Genomic DNA, 15,508 nt, shown 5'->3' on the forward strand with positions numbered 1-15,508 from the left:
TTTGCAGAATCTCTATATTAAGCAGTTAATATAGTTGCAACACTGGATGAGGTAAATGATTAGCAAGAATAAAATTTCAGCTTTATAGGGCGCTAAAAGCAAAAATACGCTATGGAAAGCAGATATTTTTAGAATTATTTGTAACTGTATAAAAATTATTTTTTTTACAAATTCCATATAATCTCATTTTATTTTTATGATCTTCTAAACTAAAACCAAATGTGTGTCTAAGTGTGGCTCTGCTACATCAATTGGAGAAAAAAATGATAATTGTATAAATTTGTAAAATATACAGAAAACTCTACACTTTAATAAATCATCACTAAGTAGACACTTAAATTTCTTAGGCAATTAGTAAATGTTATTCACCTATATTTAGATTTTATTTTGAGGAGCAAAATCATACCATCATTAATCTAAATTATATAAAGATTTAAGCACATCAGTTTGAAAAATAAAACATTCTGGAAAAATATCAAGTTAAGTCTCTTCAAATACAATTATAAACCCAAACATTTCTCTCTTGCTGGAATGATCTTCAATTTCATAGCAACCATGTTCTGCTCTGTAACTTTTCTTCTTTGAATCACTCATAGCAAAATTGGGACAGCAGAAGGGTTTTGTTTATCTTTATAGTATTGTTCTCTCCTGCATGAGGTCATGTTTAATTTCTTCGCACCACTCTCTGAAAAATCAGCTTCTGACTTCAAGGGGAGAAGAACAGTCCTGAAGGACTATTTCTCTTAGAGCTACAAAAGATGTTTAATCTTCAGATTCCTCAAGTTAAAAATGACAATGGAATATAAAACACAAGGTTTTTAGGTCTTAAAAGGAGTGTTGATATTAACGAGTCCTTGTTGTTGTTTTTTAAACAGCATCAAATATTTATTGCAATCAATTTTTGACTTTTGCATTAGCCTGTGTGGGTCTACAGGACAGTTTCCTGGTCAAATTTACATCTTTGTTTCTTCTCTTTTCCTAGAGGTCACTGCTGAAAACCACTCTGTCCTTAGAGTTCAGCCAAGATAATTAGAGACAAGTGATGTAAATAATTTTCCCTGAATAAGTAAAATTAAAAGATAGCATGTTAGACCTGTTTAGTTCCAAATACTAGGTTACACAGCTAATAAATTATTGAGCTCAAGTCTTCTAGAAAAAATTTAGTATTATACTCGGTATGCAGTACTGTTTTTAAAAGTGAAATCTGCATCATCATTCTGTCAAGATGTGGGTTTGATGATTGAACGTGTATATGATCAGTTTCTTGCTCTCCTTGAACTTCAACCTTATGAGATCTATGGTATTGGCTCATATTCCTCCTAGAAATATAGTGCAAGAATTTGGGCCAAAATTAAAAATCACCCTAATTATTAACTACTCTACAAACTAATCCATCTCATCTTCACATGACACCCCCTTTATCTGCAGGAGATACTCAAAGTTCTGAAAAGATAAATGCTGCACAGAAAGGGATTACTGGGAATAGTAGCCTGTAGTGCTAAGGTGCATTCTGAATAAAAATAACTTTCCTTTTTTCCCTTTCCAATAATATTGAGGCATTCTCTTGGTTCTTTTAAAAACTGGAAGATGAGACAAATGAATGTAGATGTTATATAATGGTTGCATGGTAAAACCATTGGGTATGGAAATCAGTTAGAACCAAACCTATATGGATATATCTTTTTATTTATCAGTATACAGATAGAATACTTGTATAATAATATTTCTAATATTTCACATCTTTTATTAGTATGGATTAGTAAGGCATAAATGAAAGGTTATTGTAAGAGAATGGGTTCTAAAGTCAAACATGGGACTGATCAATGGGAGTGATGACTGGATCCATCAATAAAAACATTTTATATAACTTCTTAAGCATGTATGAACTAAGCTGTCAAAGGTGGAGTTAAAAACAAACCTCACGTACATTTTGGACAACAGGTTACATTTTCAGTGTAATTTATGCTACATTCCTGCTAAACTCTCATTGGATGCATAACAATTGTTGGTTACCAATAAAGTATTATTGAATGTGCTAATGACTTTTTTCAAAAATCAGTTGCAAAGTCCTTCTGAGTATCTGATTTTTAATTACACATAAGGATAGTCTCGTCCTGGACACTAGCAATCTCTACTGTGGGTCCGGTGCTTTTATTATTAACTAGAGGCCCAATGCACGGCATTTGTGCACTGGTGGGGATGGGGGTGGGAGGTGTTCTTCAGCTCAGGCAGCACCCTTTTGTAGTCCGGTACCCCTCAGACTGCACTCACCAGCCATGAGCCTGGCTTCTGGCTGAGCAGCACTCACCCTGTGGGAGCTCACTGACCCCTGGTGGTCAGCGTATGTCATAGCGACTGGTTGTTCTGCTGTTTGGGCAGTTTGCAAATTAGACATTTATTATATAGGATGAATTTCCACAGTGTCTATCTGTGTTAGTCTTTTTCACTATGAGATACAATACCTGTCTTAAAGTGTTGTAGATTCCTCTTTTCAATGTCTATGGCTTCTCTTACATGCATATAAAGTCCTGAATTATTATGATTCTTCTGACCCCACCAGCTTTTTCCCAACCAGCTAAGATTATGGCTTCTTAAATATAAGAGAAGCTTCCAAAATCCAAACCCAATGTGACTTAACTGCAAGAAAAATACTACATATATTAGACTGGACTGAAAAAAAAATACTGCAAGAATTGTTATTGCCACAAATTCACAAATCATTTGGGTGTGGGGTTCTCAAGGAACCGACAGAATCGTCAGTTACTCTCTACTGTTTTATCTTCAAAGATAATGCATTTTTGTTTGTCTCTTTCATTGAGGCTGATCTGTAAGAAGTGTAACAGCTTACTGAATCACCATAACATCTCCAAACTTCTTATGCCCTCCTATTCAAAACCAAGTTAGCAACTGAGGGAATTGTTACCCCATCAAAAAATCACAGAAGGAAAAATATGAATTTACTCATTTTACTTACTTCTGTTATACCTCCCTTTCTTTTCATTTATATCCTTTTTTAATACTAGGCAGTCTAAAGAAAATAAACTATTTCTCCACATAGAGGTGGTGTTTCAAACACAGATCTGAGTCATTCAAGTCGAAGGTTTGACTCCTAGACTTAGCTGTATATTTTAAGCCTCAGTTTACATTTTGGTCATGTTGCCAAGTGAGAAAAATGACTGATATCCATTTGAATGGAGATCTAATATGCCTGTAAGTGCAGTACAGGTCATGGTGCAGAAAAACTACCTCTTTATTTTAGAGATCTTTGAATCTTCCTCTGCTTTTGTCAGCTCTAAGCAATGATCCCTTGATAAGTAAGGAACACAGCTGATGTTTAAAAATTGCACTAGATGAAAGGCGTTAGGGTGGGCAAGGTGAAAATCAAGAGCTTGTGAATAAATTATAGGCTGAAAGAATTTTTGGAAACTATTTCCAAGTATGTATAATGCACAATTTCTAAAATGAATAAAAGTTTGAAATACGCTTTAAATAAGATGTGGAGAAGATGCGAGAAGTGCAGCTACTTTAATCGTAATCAATGCAACTTGTGATGAGGTAATGAAGAGCAGGCAATCAGTCAGAACCCAATCTACCCAAATGAAATCTCAAACAACAACAGAGGATATTTTTTTACTTTAGTTTGTGTTAAGAGAAATGGGCAATGTAAGTGCTATGCAGATTTAATGTGCTAATGAAATCAATTCATCAAGGTTTAAATTATGTAGGAAATTAAAATAAGAAGCTGTTCTGTACACAAAAGAGACTATACCCCAAGAGAATATCAAGCCTTGATAAAAAAAAAAAAAAAAACAGCCCTAACAAATTTTAGATAGGATTGTAAAAATGTCATACATCACCTGCTTTTAAATACTTCTCTATTTTCCCCCCTAGAGACTTTATTTAGGAAGGAGTCCAGGAATGAAAATCTGGAAGAAGCAGCCAAGAGATCCATTGAGAAGCTGTTTGCCTAACCAGCATATTATTGTTCCTCAGATGCGTAGTCTGCCACCTGGCTTCTGGGTGACACGGGAGAATCTGGGGGCATTTAAGAGTATGTGAGTATAAATGGTTTAGTGTATTGATTTTTAAATTATAGAACTATATATTTTATAGTAATCTTTCTTAAGAGACTTCTTAAAATCCAGGTTGTGTTATTTGAACTTATATACATTTCAAACAAGTAAAAGCCACTCTCTTACAGCTAAGTATCAAAGAAAATCTACAGAATCATTGCCAACAAAATTAGCAAACTTTCCTTGCAAACAACTCCAAAAAGTCATCTTGACCCTGTTGGCAGATAACTAAAAGTGTACTGTATATTCTCTAAAGTCTATGATGAAGGTTCAAGTCCTGATTTTCTTTTATCATATGATGAATTTCTCCAACATTTAAAAATAAAATGTCTTACACCCACCACTAGACAAAGTGGTGATTGTTCCAGAATATTATAAATCTGCAACACATTATTACAAGAACCAATCAAAATATTGTTATTGGTTTTGAAAAAAATAAAGAATTTTAGAAGACATAAATAAATGTATAAGACCAGTGCTTTTTAGTTATCGGTTTTCAACAAAATTGAAAGAATACTTATTTGCATTGTGAGTTGATAAGTCATTTATTTCAAAAGGATCTTTGTTGAAGAGTTAGAACAAGCCTATAGCATACATCCTGAACGTAGTTAAAATAATTCAGTGACATTGCTAGAATAAGACTCTTCATCCTATTGACTTATTTATGTGAGCAAGGTATTTCAACACCTACATGTATAAAGATGAACCAAAAAATAAGAAGGATGGAATTTATAGTAACTCTGACTCATGCTAACAATAAATAATTCATTCATAGATATTAGATGCAATGTAATAAAAAGGTCTAAGGTCTATTATAGCTCATAAAAGATATACTTTCTATAAAAATCACTTTAATGTAAAGTTGTTTATGAAAATATGTAATGTTTACATGTCTTTATCAATTAACTAGTAATAATAATTAATAATTTTTAGGTTCTAATAATTACTATAATAATAACTTACTCAGGAAAGAATATTTAAATATTTAGGGTTGGCTCATGGTCACAAAAATATTAAATCAATAAATATATTTTTACCATAAAATATTTCATGTTATGATGAAAGTTAAGTTGGGAGAATTGAATGGAATTGGTTTGAGGAAGAAAAAAAAAGTAAAATATTTGACTTTTAAATAAAACAATGTTGATATATTTTTAAAAATAGGTAATATTGGATGTTAAATTATAATGGTATTTTGATTCTGTTGAAAATGTGTAGAGGAGAGATATAACCACTTAACTTTAAAATGTCAGCATCTATCTTACATGGAACTTAAACTCTGTAACTATTAAAAAGTATGATAAAAATTGCTGCAGCTATTTGAGGTCCTTTTTCATTCCAGATGAATTTTTAGAAAGTTTGTTCTAGGTCTGTGAAATATGCTGTTGGTATTTTAATGGGGAATGCATTGAATCTACAGATTGCTTAATGATGTTGAGTCCACCAATCCATGAACATGGTATGTTCTCCCATCTGTTTATGTCTTCCTCTATCTCCTTTTTCAGTGTCCTGTAGATTTTTGAGCACAGGTCTTTTACCCCCTCACTGGTAGTTAAGTTTATTCTTATCTTAATTTTTTTGATGCCATGGTAAATGGAATTTTTTTAAAAATCTCTCTTTCTATAAATTCACTATTGGTGTATAAAAATTCCATAGATTTTTTTTAGTGTTAATTTTTATCCTGCTACATTGCTGAATTAATTTATTAAGTCTAATAATTTTTGATGGAGTCTTTAGGGTTTTCTATATACAGTATCATGTCATCTGCAAATAATGACAGTTTTACAACTTATTTTCCTATTTTGATACCTTTTATTTTGTCTTCTTGTATAATTGTTATGACTAGCATTTCTAGTACTATGTTGAACAGGAGTGGTGAAAGTGGGCATCCCTGTCTCATTTCTGTTCTTAGGTTAAATGGTTTTAGCTGCAGCAATCCTGAGAAAGAAGAATAAAGTAGGAGGGATCTCAATACCAGATGTCAAGCTGTATTACAAAGCCACTGTTTTCAAAACAGCCTGGTACAGGCATAAGAACAGACATATAGACCAATGGAATAAAATAGAGAACCCAGAAATTGACCCAAACCACTATGCTCGATTAATATTTGATAAAGGAGGCAAGAACATACAATGGAGTCATGACAATTTCTTCAATAAATGGTGGTGGGAAAATTGAACAGATACATGAAAACAAACAAACAAACAAAAAAAAAAAACCTAGACCACCAGCTTACACCAATCACAAAAATAAACTGAAAATGAATAAAGGACTTAAACATAAGACAGGAAACCATAAAAATATTAGAGAAATCCACAGGCAGCAAAATCTCAGACATATGCTGAAGCAGTATCTTCATTGATACAGCTCCTAGGGCAATGGAAGCTAAAGAGAAAATAAACAAACGGGGCTACATTAAAATAAAAAGCTTCTGCAAAGCAAAGGAAACCATCAACAAAGCAATAAGAAAGCCTACTGCATAGGAGAACATACTTGCCAATGTTATCACTAATAAGGGTTTAATCTCCAACATTTATGGGGAACTTATACCACTTAACAAAATGGGCAATGGACCTAAATAGACACTTTTCAAAAGAGGACATAAGGAAGTCCAAAAGATATATGAAAACATGCTCAAAGTCACTAATCATCTGAGAGATGCAAATCAAAATGACAAGGAGGTACCATCTCATACCTGTCAGAATGGCTATCATCAAGAAATCAACAAGCAACAAGTGTTGGCTAGGATGTGGAGGAAAAGGGACCCTGGTGCACTGCTGGTGGAATGTGGTCTGGTGCAGCCACTGTGGCAAACAGTATGGAGTTTCCTCATAAAACTAAAAAATGGAACTCTCATTTGACCCAGTGACCCCACTCCTAGGCATATACCCCAAGAAACTAAAAACACCAGTCAGAAAGGATATATGTACCCTTATGTTCATAGCAGCACAATTCACCATAGCTAAGATTTGGAAACAGCTTAAGTGCTCATCAGCAGAGGAGTGGATTAAAAAACTGTGGTACATCTACACAATAGAATACTACACTGCAATAAAAAAGAAGGAATTCTTACCACTTGCGACAGCATGAATGGAACTGGAGAGCATTATGCTACGCAAAATAAGCCAGTCAGAGAATAAATATCACACGATCTCACTCATATGTGGAATATAATGAACAACATAAACTGATGAACAGAAAGAGACCCAGAGACAGAGAAGCAGCAATCAGACTTTCAAACCTCAGAGGAAAGGTAGGGCACTGTGGGGGAGAGATCAACCAAAGGGCTTGTATGCATGCATATAAACCTAGCCAATGGACACAGACACCAGGGAAGTGAGGGCATGAGTGGGGGGTGGAGTAGGGGACAATGAGCAGTAAGGACACATATGTAATACCTTCATTAATAAATAAAATACAAAAAGCATGATAAAAATGATAACTGCCTGCTTAATAGTGTATCTAATGTATATAATTTTTATAAATTCTTATACTGTATAAATTAAAGTCAAATTAAATATTCATTAGAGATTGTTTGGACATTCCTATGGAAATTTAATGGCTAGGAAGGAGTCACACTCAAAATACCCACTGTTCCATTATGAAGTAGAATTTTGTTGGCTTAAGCTCTTAATTTACACTGTGTCTGTCAGCAAAGTCTTTAAAGGTTTTTTAAAGTTATACCTTTTTATAATATGCTACCTTTAAAAATTATCAAGTAATGCTATTTTTCACAGATTATCTCACTTAAACACTCAATAGCTCTGGCAGTATTATATGCACCTCTGGTTTAGAGATGGAGACACTGGCATTTAAAATGAGGTAGGGAATTTTCCACAACCATTCATTTATAAGTGAAGAGGTTGAAAATTAAAACCAAGGACTCTGTCTCCATGAATTATATTCTTATCCTTTAATCTTTTATGTCTTGCATTTCTCGATTACTGAGACATGGAAAAAATCAACACATTTTAATTGAACTTACTTCCTTCTACTTACCAGCAATAAAAAATGGGAAGATTTTACAACCAAAAGTCAAATTAGACCACACCTGGACTATGTTACAATAACTTTGTCATATTCAAGAAAAACTGCTTGGTCTAGCTGAAACTTATGCTGACTTAGTTTGTACTTAGATATTCTGAAAAATATTCATTTTCTAAGTAAAAATAATGTAAATATTTTCCTATATATATGGTAACTGGAGATTACATATGTCTGTAGTAAGTAAGGACAATACAGAAATAAAAAGATTCAGAGTAAAAATCTAGTGATACTGTACATGTTACATAAGAAAAACATATCATTTTTTCCTTAAATTTCTCTCAAGAAGCATATTTAAAATATTGACTGGAATTGAGAAATGTTATTAATTTTATTAAGATATGTAAGTTAAGCTGCTTAATCTTATCATTCAACCTATTGATTAATGATGGAAATTTGAAAGTTCACACAGACTGAACAAGTTTTGATTATTTCAAGTTATAGTTGAATGTATCCCCCCTACAAATTCATATATTGAAATCTTAACTTCCTATGTGATCATGTGAGGAGGTGGACCTTGAGGAGATAATTGAGTGGTGAGGGTGCAGCCCTTGTGAATGGGATTAATACCCTTCAAGAAAGGACCTTAAAGAGCTCTCTCACCTTTCTCCCACCATGTGATGTTTCAAGAGGATGGCATTCTGCAACCGGGAAGAAGGCTGTCACCATGCTGGCACCCTGATCTGGGACTCTAAGCCTCCAGAACTGTGAGAAACAAATATCTATTATTTATAAGCCATTCAGCCTATGGTACTTTGCTATAACTGCCTAATCTGAGATAGTAAGTAACAACTTACCTGAAACAGGTTGTTTGGAATGGTGATAATGCATATCTATTCCATCTCAAATATTTGACCTTAAAAAAATGAGATCAAGAAGATGCAAAAGACCAGGGTATATATAAATATTAAAAATAAAGAGTTGGTTAGGGTGGATAAATTGGTTGAGACCACATGATCAAAATTGAGATAAAAGAAATAAATAACAAATACCATTGCACAGTGGCTTAAATTTCACTTTCTATACAATGTACTTCTTTCCCATCCCACCATTCTATTTTAGTGGAAATTGATAGACATCTGCACGTTTTTGAAATGTGTAGAACACTCTTAGCCTCACGTAATAAAAGGGAAAGACAATCTGGAAAACATGAGTGAGTGAATGAAGATACCCCAAGGCAAACCGGAATGTAGCATCAACACAGGATTGGAAACGGTTTGCATCACATTTGTAGAATTGTTAAATAGCGTTAACACAAGTTAACAACTGAGGTTATGTATTTATGTTAACCAGTGGTTGTAACTCTTGCCCTTTAATTATACACACACACACACACACACACACACACACACACACACCTGCTTCCACAGCAATAAAATGATAACACAATGAAACTGATACATAAGCACATTTCGAAATAGGTTTCAGTAATGTCTGACATTTATATTCAAACTTCCATTCTAAATGATTGGTATGTTCTTTACATAATGTATGCATAGCAGGTGTTTCAATATCCAAAAGAAGCTCCACTGAGGTAGAAATAAAGCAATTTTTTCCGCATCAGCAACTAAAAAGTTGTGGGTTTTTTTTTAAGGAGATAATAATAATGTTTGAAACCAAACTAGAAATGGGAAAGCAAGATAGAGTCAGTCTTATCTCAATTATTGATAATGGACCTAAGAGGCTATCTTTCAAAGGCTTATGTAGTTGGCGTGTTATATAAACAAATATACACATAGAAAGCTTAAAGAATCTGATTTAATTGTATCCAAGTACTTAAATATTTAATGTTAAATATAAAAAATTCCACATGAATGCATAAATTACTAACTTATCAGCCATATATTTGCCTGCAGTTGATTTTGCTGAGGCTGTAATACTTAGGAGAAAAATCAGAACCTGACAAAATAGTTGGAACTTATAGCCTGTTTTAACTGAAATGATCACTTGGATATATCACATAAATTATGATAGTGAAAGCACTTAGGTTTGTGAAGAGTTAGCATTAATTAGTAATGCATTTTGCATTTAATATGCTATTCTATAGCATGTAAAACTAAGATTTATAGAATTTTCCCAAGAATATGAAGGGGATGTTATAAGGGCTCCATTGCTTTTGCCAGGCAGAATCCCTCACTGAAACAGATAACCAGCATAATATTTGGGGTTTAGGAAATTAGAAGTATTGCTATAATTGCAAGTATCGAGGAAGTAGGAGAAATCCAGTTTTAAAGTAAGTTAATAAAGATGACTTAAAGATTATGTACATCTTCATACCAGAAATAAGATAAGAACACAGCTGTAATTTAACAAATAAACCTGAGTCATTTCCTCTTTTTTATGGTCCAAGAAAGTAATGAAATAACTTTCTAGGCCCAAAATAGTTGCTTTGGCATGCGGTGCCACATCAGTAAGCCAAAGCTTGATTCCTACACATTCTTGCTCTTGCCAGAAATGCAGTATATCCAGTCAGCCAACCCTTAAACTCCAACCCAAGTCTGGGCTCCATACTTGTTTCCTTCTCATCCCAGATTAGGTTGGCTATGTGGCTTGAGCCAATCCAATATTTTCTACTTGTCTCTTCCTTATTCTTTGTTCTTTATTCTTTAAAGACTTCCTGCCTTCTGCTCCACTCTGCAGTTCTCCCAATGGAGACTGTTTAGCTTCATGAATTGTTAAGTACTTTGTTTACATTACTTAAGTAGTCTTCTTTATTTTTTAACAAAAGTAAACAAATGTAAATGAAAATGGAACAATTCAATTAGTTATCTTGAATCTTGGTATTACAGTAAAAATAAGCCAAGGACAACTTTATCTACTCTTGACTTGAAATGGTAAATCTACACAATAGCATTTAAGCCAAGATCTTCAAATTAGAAAAGACATCCATGGGGTTAATATATAAATATGGACTATTCTTATTATTCACAGCAGTTATGTTTTATAAAGGCTCAGTGAACACTCATTTAGCAAATATAGAGCTATTGATCCTAGGGAAAATATAGTTAGGTTGTTGAGAAGCTCTGATTACATTTTTATCAACTTTTTTTTTTCCAGAGGGGAAGGGAAAGAGAGAGAAGCATCAATGATGATAGTTAATCATTGATTGAGCAGTTGTTTCCTGCATGCCCCTATCTGGGGATCAAGCCTGCAATCTGGGCATGTGTCCTGGCCAGGAGTCCAATTGTGACCGCCTAAGGCCATCCACCAGTTGCTACCTCTGCTAAAAATAATCCTTTGCCTTTTTAAAACTTTGTATCTGTTTCCATATGTAAAACATCTATTACACCAGTTTGGAATTTAAATGCCCCACTATGCATTGTTCCTTCTGAGTTTCTTCTGACTTAAATATCCTTTTCATTCTTCTCTCTTAATTGAAACCTTTTTATTTCTAGATTAAGCCTAGTTTTAAATTTATTTTTAATATTTCTATTAATGTATAATTGACAAAATGTATCCTACCAGTTTCAATTATATATCATAGTGATTTGGTATTTATACACATTATTAAATGAATTCCTCACAGTAAGTCTGGTTACCATCTGTCACCCTACAAAGCTATTACAACTATTGGCTATAGTCTCCATTATATTCCCACTAGAGGCTCGGTGCATGAAAATTCATACACTAGAGGGGGGTCCCTCAGCCCAGCTTGCACCCTCTCACAGTCCGGGAGCCCTCAGGGGTGGGAGGTGACCTGGTGATCAGGGGAAGGCGACACCCCCATTACACCTCTGCTGCTGCTACTGCCTGCAGCGCAAGCCTTGGCTGGCCCTGGTTATCTGAGCCTTGGGTGACCCTGGACTGCTGAGAAGGCACCATCCGAGGTTTCTCTGCACCCTGAGCCAGCCCTGGGCAGCTGTGGGGAGGTGGTGAGGGGACTGGGGGACTCCAGAGGCAGGCGTGTGAAGTGGTCAGACCTGTCTGGGGGCAGGCCCAGCCGTGCCACACAGTTGCCATCCCAGTGGGGCTGAGGGGACTGGGTACTGCCATCTGTGGCTGTGGGCACCACCATCTTTGAGGGCATGACAGTCAATTAGCATATTCCCTCTTTATTAGATAGGATTACTTATTTATTTTATAATTGAAACTTTGTACAACCTAATCCCCTTCACCTTCACCTATGATAACTATGATTTTTGTTTATGTCTATGAGACTTTTATTTTCCTCACTTAAGGATATTTATTTCATTGTCTTCTGAGGAAGAGAGAGAAAAAAAGAGAGCAATATTCATGTGAGAGAGATACATCCATCAGTTTCCTCTACCATGCACTCCAACCAGGCTAGCTTTTGAACCTGCCTTTGACCAGGTGCGTAGGCCAAAGCTCTAACTACTGAATAACACAGGTCAGGGCATTTTTGCTGGGTTTTTTTTTTTTTTTTTTTTTTCTAATTTGTTTTGTTTTTTAGATTTCACATATAAGTGAAATCATATGGCATTTGCCTTTCTTTGACTGATTTATTTCACTTAGCATAATATCCTCTATTCCATTGATGTTATCACATAAGGCAAGATTTATCCTTTTTATAGCTGAGTCTTCTGTAGAAAGAAAATAGAAATCTATTCAAGTCCTCTTGAAGTTTACATTTAAAGACAACTATATTTTATAGTTATTTTTTATATCCAGCAACCAGTCCAGTGATCTGTACAGAATAGCATTTCAATAAACATTTGTGGATAATGCAGAATTACAGGGAACTAAGCTTAGTAATTAATCAGCATTATCTTATGCCAACAGGGTGTGAAAGCCTATACTATGGAGATACTTTCATACATATCACATCACTCAGGGTAAGGCTTTGTTATGAAGTGATGTTATGTCCAGATAGTCTAACCTATTAACTGTGGCTCTATTCTTGTAAAGACCAAAAATTGATTTAGTTTGTCAGACTGCATATAAACAGGCAGAAAGTAAGTCTGACCTTATGCCGCAACAGAGCATGGTATTTGTAAAACCAAAAGTTTTAAAGAAACACATCATCTAATAAACTGGAAACGGTGGTGACATTTTGCAGCTTAAATGTGAAATGAAAGGGCATTTCATTGACATTCATGATGCTCTAAAACAAAGGAAATTACATTGTCTATAAACAGCATTAAGTAGCCCACCAGTGTTTCTCCACATTGTTGATTATTCATGAAACTTCTGGACGGGTCTCAGCTGGCTCACAAACTGCCCTGCCCCGCTCAACTCTGCAACCTGCTCTGTGGCCTCCTCCCTCTTGGTCACATCACAGCAGCCTCCTCATTCTCCACCTTGGCTTGGGCCGCCTCTGTGGCTTTGAAAACTGCTCACAGCTCAGGGTCCCTGGGCACTGCCTTCAGCAGAGACCTGAGCTGGTTCTCACTCCAGGCTCTGCTACTCGTGCATTGGTACAGGAAGAAAGTTCATAGATTCGATAGCCTGTTCAATACCATTTAAACCCAAAGGAGGATATATATGCAGGAAAAAGTGTCCCTGGATCTGTAGAGGACAGAGACTCAGAAGCTGTCTAGTGTGAAATTAATGATCAAGCTGACAAACAGAAAGGGAGATATGGAAAAGCCACTGCTAAAGAGGAGAGAGATGGTGAGGTAGCCACTGAGAAGGACGGGGGCAACCACATATAAAGTGGTCTCGTGGTATATGGTATGTCGCAGATGTTCTCAAAGAGTGGTTTGGGAAATCTGGCTATTCCCAGACCCTTTCATTGGCATGTAAGAGTCAAAGCTACCTATTTTCATAAACAATGAAGGTGTTATTTGCCTTTCTCCTTCTTATTCTCTCTGGAACAAACAGTGTACCTTTCTGGACTCATGACATGATGATATAAGTTTGAAGACAAGTTGTGTTTGTGTGTCATGTGTTTTTAAAATTCCTCAATTAAAATATCTAGTCAATATCCAGAGATATAAGCAACATGGACAAAAGCTCTTTGGATTCCTCAACCCAGGCATTCCTTGCTTTGGCTGGTTCTGATGTGCCTGAGTTTTGTGTTGACCCCGTGCTCTGCAGAGAGTGGTCCATCATTGTGAGAGTGTGGAGGTGTGTGTTTGGAAAGGGTTTTCCAGGGGACAGGCGTGCTTATAGTTCTGACCTTCTGATTTGAGGCGCTGTATTTGAATGCTTACCCTTCATTTCCTGATATAAAGAGGAGCTAAGAATCTCTGTCCAGTCTTCCTCTTAGATTTTGTGAGTGTTCAGTAATGATTAAGATCATAGAAATAATAATAACAAAAAAACACTTTAGTAATGGCAAATTTTAATGATACACTACCACTAACATGTGGGTGCTCCTGATATGAACACAATGTTCTAGGCAAATGATGCCTGCTGATTTAGCCTTATAATTACCTTTTAACATAGATAGAGTTACTATCCATATGTTACATTTGATGAAACTGAGTTGAGAGAGGTGAAATAATTTTTATAAATGAACAAACATTTGTTGAGATATATTCCTAGAAGTGGAATCACTGGGTCAAATGGAAGTTCCATTTTTAACTTCCTGAGGAAACTCCATACTATTCTCCACAGTGGCTGCACAAGTCTGCATTCCCATGAGCAGTGCACAAGGGTTCCTTTTTATCCGAATCCTCGCCAACACTTGTTGCTTGTTGATTTGTGATGATAGCCATTCTGACAGGTGTGAGATGGTACTGCATTGTCATTTTGATTTGCATCTCTGGGATGATTAGTGACTTTGAGCATGTTTTCATGTGTCTATTGGCTTTTCTTAAGTCTTTATTCAAAAAGTGTCTATTTAGGACCATTGTCCATTTTTTGGTTGGATTGTTTATTTTCCTTTTGTTAGGTTGTATGAGTTCCCTCTAAATGTTGGAGATTAACCCCTTATTAGTGATAATATTGACAAATATGTTCTCCCATGGAGTGGGCTTTCTTGTTGTTGTTGTTGTTGTTGTGTGGGCTGTGCAGAAGCCTTTTATTTTGACATAGCCCCATTTGTTTATGTTCTCTTTAGTTTTCATTGCCCTAGGAGCTGTATCAGTGAACATATTGCTTTAGCATATGTCTGAGATTTTGCTGCCTGTAGATTCCTCTAATATTTTTATAGTTTCCTCTCTTATGTTTAAGTCCTTTATCCATTTTCAGTTTATTTTTGTGTATGGTATAAATTGATGGTCTAGTTTCATTTTTTTGCATATATATGTCCAATTTTCCGAACACCATTTATTGAAGAGACAGACTTAACTCCATTGTATGTATGAATATATCTCAGGAAACTAGAAACACCAATCAGAAAGGATATATTCATCCCTATGTTCATAGCAGCACAATTTACTTGGAAACAGCCTAAATGCCCATCAGCAGATGAGTGGATTAAAAAAAATTGTGGTACTTCTACACAATGGAATACTGTGGTGCTGGAAAAAGAAAGAAAGAAAGAA

The sequence above is a fragment of the Pipistrellus hanaki genome (assembly GCF_964339955.1).
Source record: "Pipistrellus hanaki genome assembly, chromosome: 2".
NCBI lineage: Eukaryota > Metazoa > Chordata > Mammalia > Chiroptera > Vespertilionidae > Pipistrellus > Pipistrellus hanaki.